General features: G+C 42.9%; 2 pseudogenes; both read right to left on the minus strand.

The window, feature by feature from the left end:
* Positions 1-5,584: 5,584 nt before the first annotated feature.
* Positions 5,585-6,118, minus strand: LOC147441413 (uncharacterized; annotated as a pseudogene).
* Positions 6,119-6,261: 143 nt separating this feature from the next.
* LOC147441414 (sucrose-phosphatase 1-like) lies at positions 6,262-8,947 on the minus strand (annotated as a pseudogene).
* Between the last annotated feature and the right edge of the window lie 4,200 nt (positions 8,948-13,147).

Genomic DNA, 13,147 nt, shown 5'->3' on the forward strand with positions numbered 1-13,147 from the left:
GTGGCTCACACTCCAAGTGGCTCTAAATGTAGCAAAGCTCCCATCACAATTTACCTCACATAAATTACCTCGCGCTCTCACAAAGTATTGAAGCTTCTATACACCAAAATTGAAGTGAAGAAACACTAACTAAAATCGCACGCGAAAAATACTAATCCATGACCACAATCTTTGACATCCGAATCTATTTGACACCCTAATCTACTTGATATATAATATGTTATCTTGTTAGCAAAGTAATTTAGGCTACCTATCGATACTAAAGGCACAAAAAAGCGGTTTCTTTCTTGGTTTGTGAAGTGATCGAGGGTACCCTAAATTAGTTGTAGGTACCAAAATCACAGAAAAGGGCTTGCTTTTTAGTTTTTGAAGTAATATAGGGTACCCTAGATTACCTGTCGGGACCAAAATCACAAAAAAGAGGTTGATTTCTATTTTGATAAGTAATCTAGGGTACCCTAGATTAGTACCCTAGATTACTTGTGTAAAGTAATCTAGGGTACTGGTGGGAGGTAATCTAAGGTGCCAATGATTTTTTTTGATAGGCAATCTAACATTATCTAATGTTAAGTATGGAGCCTGATTTACCCTTGTAATTTTCTGTGGTAAAAGCGCACATTTGTAAGGCCCCCACTATGAGGAGAAGCCATCGTGCGTGAAGGAAAATCACTCGCAAGAAACCAAAATTTTCATCGCAAAAAATCAGAGGCAACCTTAGGGGCCTCGGGGGCGGAAGCCCTCGAGACTTTTTTTTCCTCTCGTCAGAATATTCCTTTTTGCCAGAATATTATAGCCGGCCGGCGGCCGAAAAGTGGTCGGAAAACAACCGGTTGGTTGGCCGATGGCCGGTGGTCGTTAGTCGGTTGGCTGGTGGCCGGTGGTCGGAAGTCAATGGCCGAATTCAATGGTCAGTGGCCGAATTCAAAAGCAGACTTGTCTTCTCAAGGATGGCCACACATGGACGGATTGAAGGGTCCGCCGATTTGGACTTATCTACACAAGGGCGGCTACACATGGCTGCCTCTCATGACAGAGGGCAGCCCTTTTGGCCTATAAAAGGAGACCATTTCTACACACATTTCATAGTATGTGAAGTTGATGCAACAAGGTGAGTGTGAGGTGGTGAGAGTGAAGCAAGGCGGGAGCTCCATTAAGGGTATAATCCCTTTGTAAACTACTTCTTGTTTTGAAGTACTAAAGCCATTGAGTGGCTGCTTTCCCGTGGACGTAGCCCACATTGGATGAACCACGTATATCATGTGTACTCTCTCTCTCTCTCTCTACTTTATAATCTCGTGTATGTAAATCTATCTCTCTCCATTAAGTAATCTACTCAATTATCTATTTAGCTACGTCTTATTTCCTAACATCTAAGGCAACCAAAAGGGTTAGTGAAGTAATCTTGGGTATCACAGATTACATGTGGGCTCCCCACACAACAAATGTCTTCCTATTTGGTAGTAAACTAGGGTACTCTAGATTACCTAGACAAGTAATCTAGGGTACCAAGTATTTCTTTTGACATGCAATCTAACACTATCTATGGCACCCAAAAGGGGTATGGTGTAATCAAGGGTATCCTAGATTACTAGTGGGAAGTAGTTTAGGGCACTCCCCACACCAAAAGGACTTGCTCTCTGGTTAGTCAAGTAATATAGTGTACCCTAGATTACTTGTGGGAAGTAATCTAGGGTACCCTAGTTTACCTGTGGGCACTTTTCACAGATAAAAAGGTTGCTCTCTGGCCAGTGAAGTAATCTAGTATACCCTAGATTACCTGTGTGCACTTTCCACACATAAAAAGGTTACTCTCTGGTTAGTGAAGTAATCTAGGGCACCCTAGATTACCTAAAGGAAGTAATCTAGGGTACCCTAAATTACTTGTGGAGAGTAATCTAGGGTACCAAGTATTTCTTTTGACATGCAATCTAACACTATCTATGGCACCCAAAAGGGGTAGTGCTACAATCAAGGGTATCCTAGATTACTGGTGGGAAGTAATCTAGGGTACTCCCCACACCAAAAGGACTTGCTCTCTGGCTAGTTAACTAATATAGTGTACCCTAGATTACTTGTGGGAAGTAATCTAGGGTACCCTAGTTTGCCTGTGGGCACTTTCCGCACATGAAAAGGTTGCTCTCTGGTTAGTGAAGTAATCTAGGGTACCCTAGATTACCTAAAGGAAATAATCCAGGGTACCCTAGACTACCTCTGTGCACTTTCCACACATAAAAAGGTTGCTCTCTGGTTAGTGAAGTAATGTACCCTAGATTACCTAAAGGAAGTAATCTAGGATACCCTAGATTACCTGTGTGGACTTTCCACACATAAAAAGGTTGCTCTCTGGTTAGTGAAGTAATCTAGGGTACCCTAGATTACCTAAAGGAAGTAATCTAGGATACCCTAGATTACCTTTTTGGGTGTGGACTTTCCACACCCAAAAAAGGTTGCTCTGTGACAGTGAAGTAATTTAGGGTACCCTAGATTACTAGTTGATAACACAAGAAGGATATAACTTAAAGAGTACTAAATATAAAAGAGACACATCAAAATTCAAGTTAAGTTTCGATGTAGCATCTGTATGGCTAAATGAACGACCTTTGTGACGGTATATGATCCCTGAATACAAGCAAGATCCTTGTGCTAGAGGCACATAGTCTAATTGTCTCCTTCGTTTCTCTTTTGCATAGAGCTAAGGTACGCTCATCATCTTCTTCATCTGGATAAATACATGAAACAATAGTTAAAAAAAAACTAGAGGGTCCATCACAAACGTGGACTTCTTTTCCCAAAATACATGATTCAGGGAGGTTGTGACAATGCCTTTTTGTCAATGGCAATAATGCATGGCATGTGTGACAAGTAATCACTGAGGGGCTAACCAACAGAGTTTTTGAACAACAATGGGAACACCAAATTCTTGGGCTCCCATTGAAGCACACGCGATGACGACCACGTTGATGTTTTCTTCGTAAAATGCATGTCTGGTGCCAAGGATTTAGGGGTGGTATGACATGATTGTGGTCATGAACAACTTTTGTGCCATGGCCAAGTCAAGCATGCATCACATGCGCTTGAATTTGATGAACATGGCCTCGTTCTGGCATTTTCATCTTCTTTGAGCATGCCAATGATCCCAAAGTGTCCCTGATGGATTGAAGTTCATGCAAAATAATACCCATCTCTTTGTTGCTTTTCTTGGGGAGGTCTTCTTGGATGGACACCATAGAAGTTCTTATTTCTTCCATCATGGTTAACACCTCTTCCACCGGTTGTGGAGTGTCACATGCTTAGTCTTCATTGAAATCCCTCGTCATGTCATGGGCATTGTCTACTATTGGGATTATGTCAGTCAAATGGGGAAAGTGATTCATAACTATCAAGCGGGTGTCATATAGATACTTACATTCCGAGCTTCAGTTTGGACAATCACAATAATTGCCTTGCAAATTAACATAATACCAATGGTTGGTACTGTTTGAGCTCTTTATTCTAAATTGCAACGCCAATTCATCAATTACTTGTAGGCTTGTTGGGTCATCTTGAAACCTCTTCATAAGTAGTTCTCCTTCTTTTCACTTTGTTGTGTGCTTCTTTGAGGATCCAGGAACTCCATATCACCCTGCATTAGCTACATAGAAAGTGCATAAAATCAATACACCAGCAAATGAGACATTAAGAGAAGCATGTAAAAGTACCAATTTTAAAAACAACATATGAAATAGTACCGATTTCTTGTTTTTGCTTAAAAAACCTTAGCAAAGTACCACCCATCCTATTTCCTGTCTTGGAATCTCCAACTAGAGCATGTACCAACTCCAAGACCGATCGGTTAATGCGTGCCTCCAAAAGTGTATATTTTATGTATTGCCACAATCGCTCCACCAAATTTGTGGTGTCTACATTACCATGCATAAACAATCTCCTAAACTTTGGCCATCGCTTCCTCCAAGTGCAATCTGGAGCGCACCAACCATTTTGTAGATATCGAATTATGTTTAGGTGGTTGTCGTACTTTTGACATAACATCTTATACCGCCCATCAAATTCACCTTCAGTTACGCTTTGCATAAGATTGCACAACCCTATGTATATATCCCCACGTTGGTCCTTGAGAAACTGACGATAAGGACAATTTATGAGCACATTAATCACAAAAAGACCCACACAAAAAATCAAAGAAGTGTGTTATACCTGAAGAAGAAGATTTTCAACCCATGCCTTCTTTATATGAAACCAACACAATAAGACATGACAAGAAACTTGAGTGTAATTCTCATGTTCATCTATCCTCCAACACTGTGGATCTTTGTCGATGGCATGAAGCAAGACTTCTAATTCTTGTTGAGATTTTTCAATCACCAATGCAGTTGGTCGGATGTTTCCTATTCTTGAGAAAATCAAACACATCATGAGATTTAAGGCTATAACTTTGTGTTGAGCACCCAAGTTGGAGGTGCATAGCATGAAACAAATGGGAATGCCAACTCCCAATTGATTTGGTAACACTGCTGCAAATAAAGGCAAACCATATGCATTTGTCTTGAAGGTACTATCAATGGCCCAAGCATTGTTTTGTGAGAAATGGACACAAATGTCTAGCATCCAATCATCTTGTATAATCAAAATAAATGGTCTATCTTTGGCTTCCTTTGCTTTGGGATTATATGGTTGGACATGGACAACATACATACACAATTTTCTTTGATTCAATGAAGCCATAAAGTAGTGAAGATACTAATATAAAGGTGGATAACATATGCACATGTAACAAAAGGCACCTTATGTTAATTTTGTAGGGATAGTGCTTCCATATACATTGCCGTCCAATCATCATTACTAACTCGGTCTACACCCAAAAAAATACATCGGTTGTGACATAAAATGCATTTGTTTACTAGAATCGCAATAATGAATTGAAGCATACCTTTAATCCGCATTCGATATTATAGCATTCTGATCTCTTTGGGTATCATAAAGAACCTATAGATAGTGAGGTCCAACAATGAGGCCTTTTCCATTTGTAATTTCTCTTTCGACATTGACATTTGAGAAACATGACGCGAGCTTCCAACATCAAAAAAATCTTCAATGCAGCACTCTATAACCGATGGATGCACTGGTAAATGATACAAGTCGCTTCTTGATCTGGGTACATGATTTTCATGTTGAGGATAGACGGTTATTGTAACATCATCTAATCCTTCATGTAGCTCTACTTGTAGTTTGAATGGACACCCACACCTTCTTGTTGTGCGCAACCTCGTCATCTTTTCTCTTCGCTTACTAAAGCCTCCACGATGACATATGTAGTCCACCTTGACTTTGGAAGATGTGCGCTTTTTTTAAGAGCGTGCCATTCTTAACTTAACCTTGTACTTTACCATGAGATCTACTAGAACCTTGTCCACATCATTTTTGTTTGTGAAAATTTCAAGCAATGGTACTCTATCGAGATCCAAACCTTGGTGGGAAGAAGATTCAACCCTACTCTTGACACATTGACATTCACACGATGCAATGAGTGCCTTAATATAAGAGCGTGGTATTGAAAAATGTTGCAAATTAATACACCATTGTAACTTCAAGGTGTCCATGGTAGCATTAAGACCTCCTTTATGATCCCCCCTTCCTTCATTGCGATGAGCGGCTAATACTAGGCCCTCCCAATCCTCAATACAAGCAATCTTTAACTTGGGTTCCTGTTTCAAGCAAAGTGCTAATTTCTCACCCTCTACCACCAAGCAAAGCCGGTCTTCGAATCGTCTCCACTTCTTGAGATCATGTACATTGCTTCTCTTGCAACCTTTCAAATCCTCAAGGGTTGTCGGCATCGCATCTTGTAGAGACAAAACCATTACATTGTAAGTTTCCCTATCAAAGGAGAAGTACATGGAGGATGTAAAATCAAGAGGATTTGGTCGCCAAACATGTATTCCTTGAGCATCTACTTCATCCTCTTCATTGTTGTTGAAGCTCGATTCTGAATTGGTTGTAACACTGGCACTATCTTCACTTGTCATCACCCAATCCATTGTAGACTAATCAATGATCCTCAAGAAATGGAGCAAAGGTAATTTATAGCTCCAATTTGTGGAGACATTAATCAGAGAAATGAGCAAACCGTTGAAAACCCCACTAGCTTCCTTCTTACACAACTGTAAACTAGGGAACCCTAGTTTACTTTTGTGTAAAAAGTAAACTAGGGTTCCCTAGTTTACAGTTGGGTAGCCGCCATGCTTAATGACATTAGTCCATAGACTTTTAATAAGAGCATAAAAATATGTTAGTAATATGCTCCACTGAAATAAATATAAAGCCTAAAATAAATATTTCATGTCTGTGCTAGCCCAATACACTGGAGGAAACTAAGAGGATCAAAACAGCATTAAGATATGCAGAAGCATGGGCATAGATGCACTTACGATTACTCCAGAAAGTCTTGCAAAAGAGAATTCTGTGTTTGAAACCTCCCCCAAAAGCCAGTTTATCATGAACTCATTGAATTCAACGACCTCCCTGTGCACTGCTGCAGGAAAAGGTACAGACCTTTCAGCAAAAAGTGGAAGAGGTTCGTGATTCGCTTTGTCTTTTAGAAGAAATTGAGGTCCAAATCTAAAATATTGCAATGCCTCCATGATGCCCCCTGCACATCTTCGACTTGCTCAGAAAATGTTTGCATTAGAACTATGGAGCTGATGCCATCTTATCAGCACTTCTTGTGCATTTGCAACCTTGTTTCAATAATGAAAACTGATCAATCACGGCTATGCCTTCTGACTGGTGAATGATAACAATGTGAAGCTTACCAGAAATTAAGGCATTTAAGCTCTTACAATGACACCATGAACGCCTTCCACAGTGACAAGGTCTATATCATTTCCAGAGTCTCCACAAACAAGAACATTCTTACGTGTAATGTCATTCTGGCTCAGCTTCTTGAGAAGGTACGCAAGAGCTTGACCTTTCCCAGCTTTATGAGGTAACACATCCGAGTCTATGCCACTACTGTAAAGCACTTTAAACTCTCAGCTGCAGCAGTAAAAGCATACGGAAAAGTTCAGCGTATGAAAGGATAACTGCATTGTTGCGAAGCTCAAAGATCTAACTCTGGTTGACAACAACAGAATTCCTACGTTTTAGGAGTTAAACACCCTGAACTGTGTCCAAAACATCAAAACTGTGAGAACTGTACTTGTAGTAAATAGAAAACCCGCACAAACTTTTCATGCGCAAAAGACACTCACAGGCAGTAAGCCTTGAAAGCTAACAGAAATTCCCAGAGTTGCTCAATGAATTGCGGAGCCCTTTGCCTCCTAGATAAGCGTCTTCCAGATCATAGCTTCCTTTTAATAAGGCTTTTTCCCAACTGCAAAGGCCAAAATCCTGAAGGGAAGCCCAGTGCCCAAATTTACAATAAGTTTTGGACAATTTCTCACAATAATTCCCACATTGTGACTTACCTCAACATCATGAGCTTTTGTGAGGGAGGCACCGCATATCTAGCTAGGTACGATTGGGAGCAGGGGACCGCCGGCCCGGTGGGGGGGCCGGTGGTCCCCTGCCCCCAATCATCCCTAGCTAGGTATACGGTGCCTCTCGAGCAGAAGCTCATGATGTTATGCATTGTATGAAAAACACTGAAAAAGACTCCGTTTCCTTACATGAGAAAATTTTTAAATCTTCTTGTGGAACTACTCACCGCCCCCCCTCTCTCTCCCCAAAAGTATAACACAAAAAAACGAAGGAAACAGAAATCTATTCTGAAAAACAAGCTTCTGCATGGTGCAAATTAACACACTGGGGATATGCTTGTACGATGCTGGCAAAAGAACAAACAAAATAGATAAGAACTTCAGGTTTTGTATCCCAAATGGAGTGGTTAATGTGAACTTACGAAACAGTCACTGAGCTTAATTCAAGATTCAAAATTAAATGGAAGACACAATTGACAAGAAGAACCTTAAATCTGAAACATCAGTTACCCCTCTGTCTGATAGCCTTTTTGCAAAAGTCTCTTGCATGTCTTGTCCTTTAGCTCTGTCCACCTTAAAGCTCACTTTATGTGAGCTCTGATCGGGCTTGCTGTTAAATCAGAATCCACATTTTCCATAGGAAGTAAAAAGAGCTCTCTCAAGCAGTCAACTGCCCAATTTTCTTAAGCTAAGGGCAGCTGATAGGTCGATCAACCTCAAGGACGAAAACATTTATCAGACCCCGTAGAAAGCAAAGCACACTTTTCATGCAAAAAGTACGATGTCGTCGGGCTCGTTAACAGCGGCAAAACTTTCTAAAGCCAAAAATAAATTCATGTACAAGAAAGTGTATGTGATGATCAAGACTGAATTAAACAGTATGAAGGAGGAGGTTGAAAGAGATATGTATGCAGCTATGGAGGCTTACAAGAATGATATGCATGTACACGAGGAATGCCCTGCAAAAAGTAATGTTGGATGAATTTCTTTACAAAGTGTTTGTGAGATGAATGGCAATCACATGCACATACATATAAGAGAGACATATATATATATATATATATATATATATATATATATATATATATATATATATATATATATATATATATATATGCATGTACACGAGGAATGCCCTGCAAAAAGTAATGTTGGATATATATATATATATATATATTTTATATATATGAATGATATTATGAAGCATAATAGTGTACCAGCTACATATCCACCTCAACGAGTAATTATCCAAGAACCAACCATTACCTGAAATCGAAGGCTAGAGAGCTTCAAAGATTCCTCCACAATGATATCACGATTCCAACCATCGTCTAACTCTTTTGCCCAGACTTTATCAACCTCCAAAGATGTTCCTAATCGTATTTCGGTACCCACCGATAGTACGAGTACTTCAGGAGTCAAGAGGGGGGCGACCTTTTCTTTAAGTAGCTTTGCATTGAACGACCGGCGGAATATACCAAGTGAGAACTGTGTCCATATTCACTCGCACACAAGCGGTTGAAATCAAGTAATGCCTGATGTGTTGAATCCTTATGGCCAACCTAAAACAAACACCTTCACACTCAAACAACAAATAGCATTGCACTCTCTCTCTCTCTCTCTCTCTCTCTCCCTCCATGGGTTTGGACTCTCTCATTGTTTTTAGGGTTTCTCACCTCTTTTTGGCTATTTTTAGGGTTTCATCGCTGTTTTCTTCTGTTTATAGGGTTTTGAAACTTGTTTTTGCTGTTTTTTACGGTTTCGCCATTGTTTTTGCTGTTTTTTTAGGGTTTTGTCACTATTTCTTGCTGTTTTTTAGGTTTCGAAACTGTTTTTTGCCGTTTCTAAGGGTTTCGCCACTATTGTTTGCTGTTTTTTAAGGTTCCAAATATTTATTTTGCTGTTTTTTGAAATTTTGAAGCAGATTTTCTCTGTTTTTTAGGGTTTCAAATATTTATTTTGCTGATTTTCTCTATTTTTTAGGGTTTCACAAGCGTTTCTTGCTGTGTTTTAGAGTTTCTTGTATTTTTTGGTTGTTTTAGTCTCTCTCTCTCTCTCTCTCTCTCTCTCTCTCTCTCTCTCTATACTAGATATTCGTCCCCCAGAGGAGCAGACACCATTGCAGAGCTCTGCGCGCACTCTACTACCGCTACTGGCATTCTCATAGATTGAGCATTGGAGCTAGGGAGATCTAGACGCCCGCGATTGAGGAGAGGAGCTACACAACATCGACGGAGACTACAGTAGAGGATTCGAGCCATACTCTCTCGACGTCCAGAGTGCAGATGAGGATGGATCTCCACCATATCTTCCCCCCTTCTTTCATTGTACTACACATTGTATTTTGTTTCAATTCTATTTGATTTCGGACATGATATCAGATTCGCTATGCTATAACGGCTTGGTCTCATAGGTCATTTTGGCCTTTTGAAGACGTTAATATATCATTTCATTTCTCTCTCTCATGGTCTCCCTCCATTGGGCTACCCATTGACCCCTTTCATATCTCAACGGGAACCGAAGGTAGTACCACTCAGGACCCACATATTGTATCTAGTGACTCTTCCTCTGGCTACAACGTCATGGAAGGTTACCTAACGCCCAATCCCGATAGTTCAAGCCAAGACATGCATGTCATGGGCCCACGGTCCGGGCCGAACGTGTTTAGCCGCTTTAAAGAGACTTTTAGTAGGGCCACTCACTCCGAACATGGATCTAGCGATGTAAATGAAGGGGGTGGGGAAGTAAATTCACCATTCATGACCAATGTAGACCCCATGCTCCTGGAGAGTGTGCATGTGAATATTACATTCACTGCACTCCCTGACTCTTCAGAGCTATTCCCCTCCGAGGTTATATTACTTGATGGTAGAAGCCTTGCCGAAGTGCAAGAGGTTGAGCGATATATCCTTGCAGCTAGAAAAAAGGAAATCAACAGCTTACTCAAGGCAGAGCAACGGAGAGAGCTAAAGATGAAGGACCCTATGTCAATATAGTGGGAACGGGGATGCTAGAAAGCATATCGAAGTATTTGAACAAATATGCGATTCCCTAAGAGAACACAACGAACTACATAAGAGCAATGCTTTAAGCCTGATTTTGAGTGGGAAGGTTGGGGATTGGTATAGGACCTTAAGGATGGAAGAGAAGAAGATTGTTTTTGAAGGAGTATATACGAGAAGGAGTGCTTTGGTGTTAGGTGCAGTGCAATGAATGTTTGAACTTTGCTCAAGATGAGTGCTCCGAACTGTGCTCAAGGGTGGCTTTTGTTCTTACAGAAGGTAGAGCCTTTCGTTTTTTTATTTATTTATAGCACAAGCCAGCTCCCACTGCTGTGGCTCTGTGTGCAACCAGCCACTAGAACAAAGTGACGCGCCTCGGCTGTCTGGAGTCCCACAGCCTCTGCCAAAAAACTTCCAAGAACTCGACTGTGAGGCTCTCCTCCTGCAAATGACATGCTGCAGCGGCGCGGGCCTCTCTCTGTGCTGCAAGTATATGACGTCCAAGCCGAACAGTGTACTAAAAGAAGGGGACTCCTGGGCGGTCTGCAGAAGAGAAGGGGTCCCTCCATAGCCACTCACCAGGATCCCACTGTACTCGTGCCAGTGGACAACACTCCCAAGCCCATAGCCTCCAGTGTCCAGTCTCAAGAGCTGCTGGGTCAGGGTCTATGACGCAAGTCCTCCCACAGATGCTCACAACTCGGATCCTCTGGAAACAGCACTCTGCTACCTGCGGGGCCTCTACTGCAACTCGCTGTAATCGTCCCCCACCCTGAAGCTCGAAGAACAGGGCTGGGACAATCTCTGAGCAAGCCCTGACTGAAATGAGAACCTCCAGTCGTGTGAAGGCTCCCATCCACCGGGGTGCTACTGGCTCGAGAGGCGTGAGCCACTCAGCTGGAACTGACTCTGAGATGTCCCGACACATGCTCTGCACCCCTCTCATGCCCTGTAGCTGGACAGCTTGCACCTCCTCTGACAAACCTGTGAACTCTAGCCAATCACCTAGAGAGCGCGCTGGACCTGCTGCCATGGGACCCCAAGAAACATGAGGCCGACTCCCAACCAAGTGGCCTCTCTGAGTGCTAACCATGGGATTCCAGACGAGGGGCTGCCGTAGGTGTTCCTCCGTGCACGTCGGCTGTCTCTGCTCTAGGCCACGCCGTAAGAGCTCCCAAGATCGAAGCAAACTCACAGCGAATCGGTCCTCTAGTCTCCTGCTCAAACCAACTCGGCACAACTCTGTAAAGATCCATCTGGTCGAAGGTTGCCAAGGGCCTCCTGACTGAGGCACCCTGGCACGAAGCCTCTGCAACAAGAACTCCTTCCAGGGCTCATCGCCTGGAAGAAGTCCTCTGACGACGAACTTCCCAAGAACGGCTCTGCTCTGCTGTGCTGGATCAATGATCCCAAGCCCTCCTTGAGAACAAGGAAGTGTGATGACCGACCAAGCCACCTTGGCTCGAGCAATCTGAGTGTCGCGACCTGACCAAAGGAAGTTCCTGATCAGTCTCTCTACCTGGCTACTACAAGAACTTGAGAAGATCCAACAAGAAGTGATGTACCACATAGTCGCCAACAACACCTGGTTGGCAACTACTACTCTACCAGCCAGCGAAAGTCGTGCTGAGCTCAAATGTAACAGCTTTCTCCTGATGGATAGGAGAAGAGGAGCAATCTGCTGCTCGGGGGACAAGTCCAAACCAACCTGACAACCCAAGTACCGAACTGCAGTCCCTGGAGGAATCCACCTGAAACCCTCTCCTGGCATCTAATTTGGCACAGAAGCACTGCCAACCGAGAAAGCCACTGTCTTTCTCCAGTTGATCAGTGCGCCCGATGCACAGCAGAAGGTCTCCAAAGCCTGCTCACATCTGTATAGATTGACATCCTGGCCCTCTAAGTACAAGGCTGAGTCGTCGGCAAACTCAGCGTCCAGAAGCTCATCTCCCCGTATAGGGAGTGCTAAGACCCTCAGACCAACCTGCTGTGACACCAAAAATCTGCTCATCGCCTCCGCATAGAACAGAAAGAGAAAGGGGGCAAGAGGACAACCCTGTCTGACCGATCGTGTGAGCATGAAGCGCTCACCTCTACCTCCTGCCAAAAGCACCTGACTGTGAGCCTGTCTGTACAAAGCTGACACCCCTCTGATCCAAGCATCTGAGAAGCCCATCCTACGTAGCGTGCCCTCTAGAAAGTCCCAGTCAACTCTGTCGTATGCCTTCTCAAAATCGAGAAGAAGAATCACAAGGTCCTCCCCACGGAGCCGTGCCAGGGCAGAAGCCTCCCAGAAAGTGAAGATGTTGTCAAGGATACTGCGTTCCTTGACAAAACCTGTCTGAGTCCCATGTATAAGGCTCTCCAAAAGTGGCTGAATCCTCAAACTCAAAGCCTTGGCAAGAATTTTGGAGGCTGAGTTGAGGATGGTGATGGGGCGCCACTGTCGAATCTCATCCAAGGAGCCACCCTCCTTTGGAATGAGGTAAATCAGGCCCTCACTCATGCTATCCGGCATCACTCTTGTGTGCATAATGTACTGAAAGGCACTACAAAGATCTGGGCCAAGCAGGTCCCAGTACTCCAAGAAGAAGCTGGGAGTCAGCCCATCCTCACCTAGACAACCACGAGGGAGGGCCCTAAGAGCCGTGTGCAGCTCCTCAAGCTGAA

The sequence above is a fragment of the Adiantum capillus-veneris genome, chromosome 15 (genome assembly GCF_014529385.1).
Source record: "Adiantum capillus-veneris isolate H3 chromosome 15, ASM1452938v2, whole genome shotgun sequence".
Taxonomy (NCBI): Eukaryota; Viridiplantae; Streptophyta; class Polypodiopsida; order Polypodiales; family Pteridaceae; genus Adiantum; species Adiantum capillus-veneris.